This window comes from Scardinius erythrophthalmus (genome assembly GCF_964197995.2).
Source record: "Scardinius erythrophthalmus genome assembly, chromosome: 2".
NCBI lineage: Eukaryota > Metazoa > Chordata > Actinopteri > Cypriniformes > Leuciscidae > Scardinius > Scardinius erythrophthalmus.
Window position 1 is genome coordinate 26426528 of NC_138222.1, and position 7977 is coordinate 26434504.

General features: G+C 32.9%; 1 long non-coding RNA gene across 1 annotated transcript; it reads left to right on the top strand.

Annotated features, from left to right (window-relative positions):
• The first annotated feature begins 561 nt into the window (after positions 1-561).
• On the top strand, positions 562-6467 carry LOC308682719. Its single transcript, XR_014029183.1, has 5 exons — positions 562-784; positions 1031-1143; positions 1239-1282; positions 2386-2450; positions 5710-6467. It is a non-coding gene; the product is annotated as an uncharacterized lncRNA (long non-coding RNA).
• Positions 6468-7977: the final 1510 nt, after the last annotated feature.

Genomic DNA, 7977 nt, shown 5'->3' on the forward strand with positions numbered 1-7977 from the left:
AAAGGTCAATATTTTGTTAAAGTGCAAAAGGATCATTATGGGTCACATGAATGTAACTCTAATGTTACCATGATACCAATCCATTAGTTTTTCATGTAGGTAGGTATACAGAATTGTATATGAATAGCCTACATATGCAATGTTTGCTCTGTTTAATATATAATATGTTTGCTCTTTTAAACTGCTGTTTGGCAGAGCAGTGGTAAATATATGTTGTTATACATGGTATATATTATTTGTGTAATTTATTATTATTATTTATATGTTATTGTAAGTTTATTTATTTTTTTATCATGCACTGCAATGAAGACACCATTTAACCAATTGATTAAATATAACAGCCAGCTTACAAATACAACTAAATAAATAGCCGTGCACATTTTTTTCATATTCTTTCTTTTAAAACATGTAATCTTTTCCTGTAATTGCAATGTTACCACATTATTGGCTGTCTCTTCGAGTTGTTTTGAGCATGATTGGCTATTCAGACTGTCATCCAGGAATCTGGCCAATGGCAGCTATGCGCGCCTTTTACTGGTCAAGTTTGAAGTTTGAATATTCGTCTGTTAGAGTGAGAGTGTGTGTGTGTGCGCGCGCTGCTGCTGCTCGGGAGGATCTTCAGTACTAGCCTCCTTCGGTTCTGTGGCTTTTACATTGTTTAAAACATGGATTATTTTGCATCGTACAGTTACATTTTTATTTTGAGCGAGTTGCGGGATGTAAATGGACAACGAATTTTAACAACGTAGCCTACGTGTAACGGACATATTGCAATCTGCGGAAGGTAAATAACTTTATTTTATATAAAAATCCATTCTGCTACATCAAAATATAGTGTGTTAAATTGAGAAGCTAATTTTAAATGCGACTAGAGCAATATCGATATTATGTCAATGTTTCAGGCTGCATGTGTAACGTTAGGCTAAATATTGTCAGCTAAGTTAGTTTTTGATAAAAATAAATAAATATAAACCTCAGCATAGTCTGAGCTTTACAATGAGTGAACTGAGAACATTGTGTCTTTATACAGAGAGGAACTCGAACCACTAAGTTATGAAAACTAGGCTTTTGAATGATCGCGGGATATCGGCCTAACGTTACCGTCAAAATGATGAGTCATCATCATAATATGTTTTTGAGCTGGTGAGTAAAAATTTGCAAGCTTTTTATGTCTCTTTTAGTAAGTAAATACAAATAGCTAATAATATTGCTGTATGTGTGTGTTTCCCATTATCCAGGAATTTTGGGAATAAATTATCCAGCCACATGATCTTCAGTTGCGGTGAGTATTGTCATAGTAAAATACACGTGAAATAGAGGCAGAACATGTAAACTCTGCTCAAAGGCACACTGGTCCAAACCCGCCAGTCAAAATTGTACCTGTCTTCTTGATATGAGCTTTTATGGGCCTAGCTGACCCAAACATGTCCTTTCAAAATGAAAATATTTTCAAACCTGTATGACTTCTGTGAAACACAAGAATGTTGGGAATAAAACAACATTGGAACCCATTTTATGGAAACAAATGTTCCCAATGTTTCATGATAACAAAAGAAGAACATTCTACTTGCAACATTTTGAGCATATTTTGGGAATGTTGCTAAAGTTAAAGTTGTACAATGATCTCAATATAACATTGTCCCAATGTTTCATGATAACAAAAGAAGAACATTCTCTCTGTCACATTAGGGAAATGTTTTGAGGATATCATTGAGAGATGAGATGTTGAATGTTCTTCATAAAACGTTCTTCTAATGTGACAAGTTAACACAATTAGAACATTTTACTTGCAACATTTTGAAAAAATAAAATTAAATAAACCTCAGCATAGGAGCTTTACAATGAGGGAACTGAGAACATTGTGTCTTTATACATAACATAAATGTCCTTTCAAAATGAAATTATTTTCAAACCTGTATGACTTACTTCTCTGAAACACAAGAATGTTGGGAATTAAACAACATTGGAACCCATTTTATAAAAAAAAACAAAAAAAAAAACAGTGAAGTCATTTCTCAAGATATCTTAATTAAGGTTATACAAAATAAATTCATACAGTTTTGGAACAACATGGAGTACCGGTAAATAACGATAGAGAGTCTATTTTTTGGATGAGCTGTTCTTTTTAGGACATGTTCCCAGGGTCCTTTGCTAAATTAACCATGGTTTTTATTATAGTAAAGTGTAGAAACAATATTTTTATGGTGGATTGATTACAATAATTTATTACCATTTAGTTAGTGTAGCAAAACCATGGTTAATGTTAGTAAGGGTTCTCCAGATTTATATAGCCTAACACTTAAGGAAAACATAAAAAATGGTCCTATGTCACCCAGATCAATAGTCTGTTAACACACATTAACACACTTTTTACATTTTCTTAAGATCAAGCATTGGACCAATGTTTACGGAGCAGAACAGGCACCAACAGAGAAACAAGTCCATCACTAGTAAGTATCCACTGCATTTTATAAAACCGTAGTCAATTTTAAACGCACAATGCACTCCAAAATAAAAATGATCTATTTTTTTCTCCCTCGTGCCAGATTTATATCTGTCCCAGATTTATATCTGACTTTCTTTCCACAGAGATTTTTAGAAAAATTATCATTAAAGAGAATCATATAAAGAGAAATGTGGGAGGAGCTTTAATTTATTGCCTAGCCCTGTTTGTTTGAACCGCGAGAGCCGTCAAAGCTTATGCTATTCCTATGTCATGCACCGACAAGAGCCTTTTATAGTCAACACGTCGGACGCAAGCAACTTGCAGTTTTGCCCCCACCAACAACGCATAGTATTGCATACAACGGTGCGTCGCGTATCAAAAACTGGGACGACACATTTTTCTACTCATAGACGCATATGGTGGCCGAAGTGTAGTGATGCGTAGCCTTGCAGGCGCATATGCGTATCGATGCGTTGACTAACTCTTTGGGCGTAATTTGACTTGCATATGGCTGTCTGCTGGAAGCTAGTTATTTAAGTCGATAAAATATTATGGTAGGGCTGGGGGAATTAACACGTTAATCTTCGCGATTAATTTGAGATGCTTAACGAGTTTATAAAAAAAATGCAATTAACGCAGCACTTTTTTTGCCTCATTTTAATGACTTCCTGTTGCGGAAAAGGCTGCAAAATATGCCGTCCCGCCCCTCCGTGTTTGGCGATCAGGTTTTATTCTCGCGCAGCTTTCATGACCGGGTCTTTTCCGCTCCGCGCTCTCCATTCCGTGTGTGTGTGTCGGCGCACTGACACACACACACACAACACTGAGCAAACATTGAGCTCTTTGCTCAATGTTCTGCTCCGTGTTTGCGCTGCGCGTTCTGCTCTGTCGTTAACGGCCCAAACGCTCCAATCATGTACCGATCATGCACTGGAAAAGCAAAGTCAAATAACGTGAAATTTCTCAGTAGTAGACTTCTGTGAAATAGCCCTACTGAGCTGGTATAGTCATGCTGACAACAATGGTAAAATGACCTGCTCTGATCACATGCTCTTGTAATAATAGCTTTGTAGGACTATGTTTTATTTTGATAATTAGAAAAAAAAAATTATAATAATAAATTGTTAAATTTATTATGTTGATTGATTATTGAAAATAATAATATATTGATATATTGATGTTTAATATTATTTTAATACAGGGCTATTTTCTGTTCCTTTTTTTCCTTTTTGTTGTTTAATTAGGTTATTCTAAGTTTAAATATTGATGATTACAAGCTTGGGGGAAATGCAATTAATTGCATTTAATTACAGCAAATTGTGTAAATAATCAGTTACTTTTTTTAATCGATTCCCAGCCCTAAAATATAAAATATGGATATGTTTCTTACACAAACGCATCACTTCGCTTCACCTTTCGCCTTTATTAACCTGCCAGAGCCGTGTGGAGTACTTTTATCATGGATGGATGCATTTTTATGGACTTGTCAAAAAAATCCCACAGGGAGCTACAGAATAAGAAATCCTTGAAGTCCACTTTTTTACTGTCTGTTTCCATCAGTAAAATTACAGTATTTTTTTTTCTCTCAGAATTGTGAGGCAGGAACACACAATTGCAAGAAAATATCAGAATTGTGAGCTGTCTTTTTTACTCCCCTCAGAATTCACCCTTCGAGGGAGTTTGATTGACAGGTATTTTTTACATTTTTATTTTACCAAAAATATTTTTTTCTAAAAAAATTACACAAATTAAACGTTGAGACTTTGTTTCAACTTTCATATCAAAAGTAACCTGCTCTGTCTTGTCTCTGCGTTTAAACGTTTCAGCGTTTTTTCTGTGATCCGCAATGTATTTTTCATTGCGTGACAACATGATGTGTGGCGTGAGAGCGCCATGGCTTGTTGGACATAGCAACAGTAACTAAAGGGGGCGGGTTTTTGCAAATTGCATTAACCATGGCTGCCTGTTAATTATCACTGGACTACTTCGCTCTCGCATCTCCCAAAAGTAAATTTTTTTTTTGTTTTCTTGATTCCATTTGAATGGTTTAATTAAATTGCTACTGTATAACCAATTATTTAAAATGTAATGATTTAAGCAAAACGTTCTTCAAAGGTTAAACCAAACTTTTATTTGACGGATTGCCGTGTAGACCTTTGAGTTTCTCTGTGTTTTATGATATGATGATAGTTTTTCTCAAATGAAGCTAAAATGCTGCTGAAGTGACTCTCAGAGCAGCTGTATTGATGAAGTGCATTAATGTTCTCATATAGAAACGACAGCAAAAAGAAATAAGCCAGAATTGCTTTTTTTTCTCAGGTTTTACTAATTTATCCTGTGATTCTGACTTTCAAACGGCCAATTGCGAGTTTATATCTTGCACTTCTGAGAAAAAAAAGTTTGAATTGTGATTCGCAATTACCTTTTTTAAAAATTGTATTCCATGGCGGAAACAAGCTTTCATATGCACAGACAGTAGCTCACATTATCTGTATCTGATTTAAAACAAGCAGAAATCTGTAAGAAATGTAACAATCCATAGACAATATAACTGATGAAAATGAGCTGTTACATCAGAGCAAAAGCATCGTGGGCAGTACTGTGACATGCTGCAGCTGTGCTCAAGGCTACCTGAGTTCGAGGTTCACACTTCTCAAGCCAAGTTTGTAGTTTGTTAAAATAATTTAGCCTCTAGTTGTGTTATTAAAGGGATACTCCACTTTTTTTGGAAATAGGCTCATTTTACAACTCCCCCAGAGTTAAACAGTTGAGTTTTACCGTTTTCGAATCCATTCAGCCGAGTTTCTGATATTTGGAAGAATATCAGTAACCAGACAGTTTCTGGTCTCATTGACTTCCATAGTAGGAAAAAAAATATACTATGGAAGTCAATGAGACCAGAAACTGTCTGGTTACTGACATTCTTCTAAATATCAGAAACTCGGCTGAATGGATTAGAAAACGGTAAAACTCAACTGTTTAACTCTGGGGGAGTTATAAAATGAGCCTATTTCCAAAAAAAGTGGAGTATCCCTTTAACATGTATATAATGGATTAAGTATATGTTTTAAATTACAGAAACAAAATAGATACTCATAAGGTATCATATTTATAATTTAAATAAACTAATCTAATTAATTTCTGATTAATAATTAGGCTGGCTAATTTTGAAAGTTTTCAAAGTCAATATTGCTTGTGATCTTAATATGTAATATGTATTTGTATTATTTTTGTTTACACTGTTGCATGATCTTCTTTTATAGGCTATGAGGAAAAACTCTACCATGCACACAGAGAATGAAGCTCAATTCTGCTAACTGGGATAGCAGCTGAAAAAGAAGAAGAGAAGAACAGTAGAACACCTATTAATGCAGATGACTTTATTCTTTTTCTGCAAGAACCAAGACAACCAAAGACTGATGATGAGCGCTCTGAGCAAACAGCAGTCAAGACGTGTGATTGCACATTGGACTTTACTGAGTTCTTCATTTAATGTTGGGCATCTACTGTACGCAGAACTTCTAATAATTTATGTGAATGCCATTCATAAACCTGTTAGATTTTTGTTTTATTTTAGAGATTAATAAAATTGTATGTTTTAACAATGTTATAGCTAAGCATTTTTTATGTTTAAGAGAACATTTTGGGAACAAAAATAAAACTTCCCACTAAAAAATTTATAAGAATGTTAAGTAGCCTAGTATTTTTAAGAGTATTTTTAGAGAATGTTATCCTAACTTTTAGAAGAACGTTCTAAGAATAAAAATAAAACTTCCTGCTAAAAACTTTATAAGAATAAAGGGATAATGTTCTAAAAATGTTATGATTAAACATTTATAGAAGGTCATCATCACGAAACATTTTTAGAGTGTTCTTAGAGAATGTTATCCTACCTTTTAGGAGAAATGATGTTCTAACAATATTATTATTAAACATTTTTATAATGTTGTAAAAAAAAATGTTATCTGAACTTTTAAAAGAACATTCTGGGAACAAAAATAAAAACACCCCCTGAAAACTTTCTAAGAACGTTAGAGAATAATGTTGTAAGAATGGTACACCTAAACATTTTAATAATGTTTTTAAATAATGTTATCCGAACATTTAAAAGAACATTCTGGGAACAAAAATAAAACTATCCGCTTACAACATTATAAGAGCGTTAGAGAATAATGTTATAAGAATGTTATTACTAAACATTTTAATAATGTTTTTAGAAAATGTTCTCTAAACATTTAAAAAAACATTCTGGGAACAAAAATAAAACTACCCGCTGAAAACGTTCTATGAACATTAGAGAATAATGTTATAAGAACGTTATTACTAAACATTTTAATAATGTTTTTAAAAAAATGTTATCCGAACATTTATAAGAACATTCTGGGAACAAAAATAAAACTACACGCTAAAAACATTATAAGAACGTCAGAGAATAATGTTATAAAAATGTTACTACTAAACATTTTAATAATGTTTTTAGAAAATGTTCTCTAAACATTTAAAAAAACATTCTGGGAACACAAATAAAACTACCCGCTGAAAACGTTCTGAGAAAATTAGAGAATAATGTTAAAAGAATGTTACTACTAAACATTTTAATAATGTTTTTAAAGAATGTTCTCCAAACTTTTAAAAGAACATTCTGGGAACAAAACTAAAACTAGCCGCTGAAAACTTTCTAAGAACGTTAGAGAATAATGTTAAAAGAATGTTACTACTAAACATTTTAATAATGTTTTTAAAGAATGTTCTCCAAACTTTTAAAAGAACATTCTGGGAACAAAACTAAAACTAGCCGCTGAAAACTTTCTAAGAACGTTAGAGAATAATGTTAAAAGAACGTTACTACTAAACATTTTAATAATGTTTTTAAAGAATGTTCTCCAAACTTTTAAAAGAACATTCTGAGAACAAAACTAAAACTAGCCGCTGAAAACATTTATAGAACAATACATGCTAATGTTCTTAGAACATTTTTAGAACAAAAAATTTCTAGCTGGGTTGGTATTTATATTAATCTTTGCGAAATTTGCAAACCTTGCTGCAGGCTTCACGATGAATGCATCTAAGGTTTACACTCAGGGTACATTACGGCATGTTTTCTATGTATGACGTTCTCAATATAATTCATAATCCCACGTTTATAATGAACAACACGTGGTTATTGTGTTAGAAACGGTGTAAGCACAGAACAGAGGGGCGGGGTGAGCAAAGCTCATTATCATTTAAAGACACATGCACTGAAACGGCGTGCTGAAAACAGAGCTGTTTTTGACCAGGTAAAATTTGTGTTTTCTTACAATACTAATGAGAATTTTTAATTAAAGTATATTAAAAACTTTTAATTTAGACCCTAAATAATCATATTAGCTTGTACAAAAATGGCATTATATGACCCCTTTAAAACAAACAGTAGAGCATGATGCTAGCAACAGCGAGGTCATGGGTTTGAACATATGTTAATTACATTCATTGTATTAAAAAAATATATATTATGTATATGAAGCTCAAAGTATTTGTAATGCTTTTAT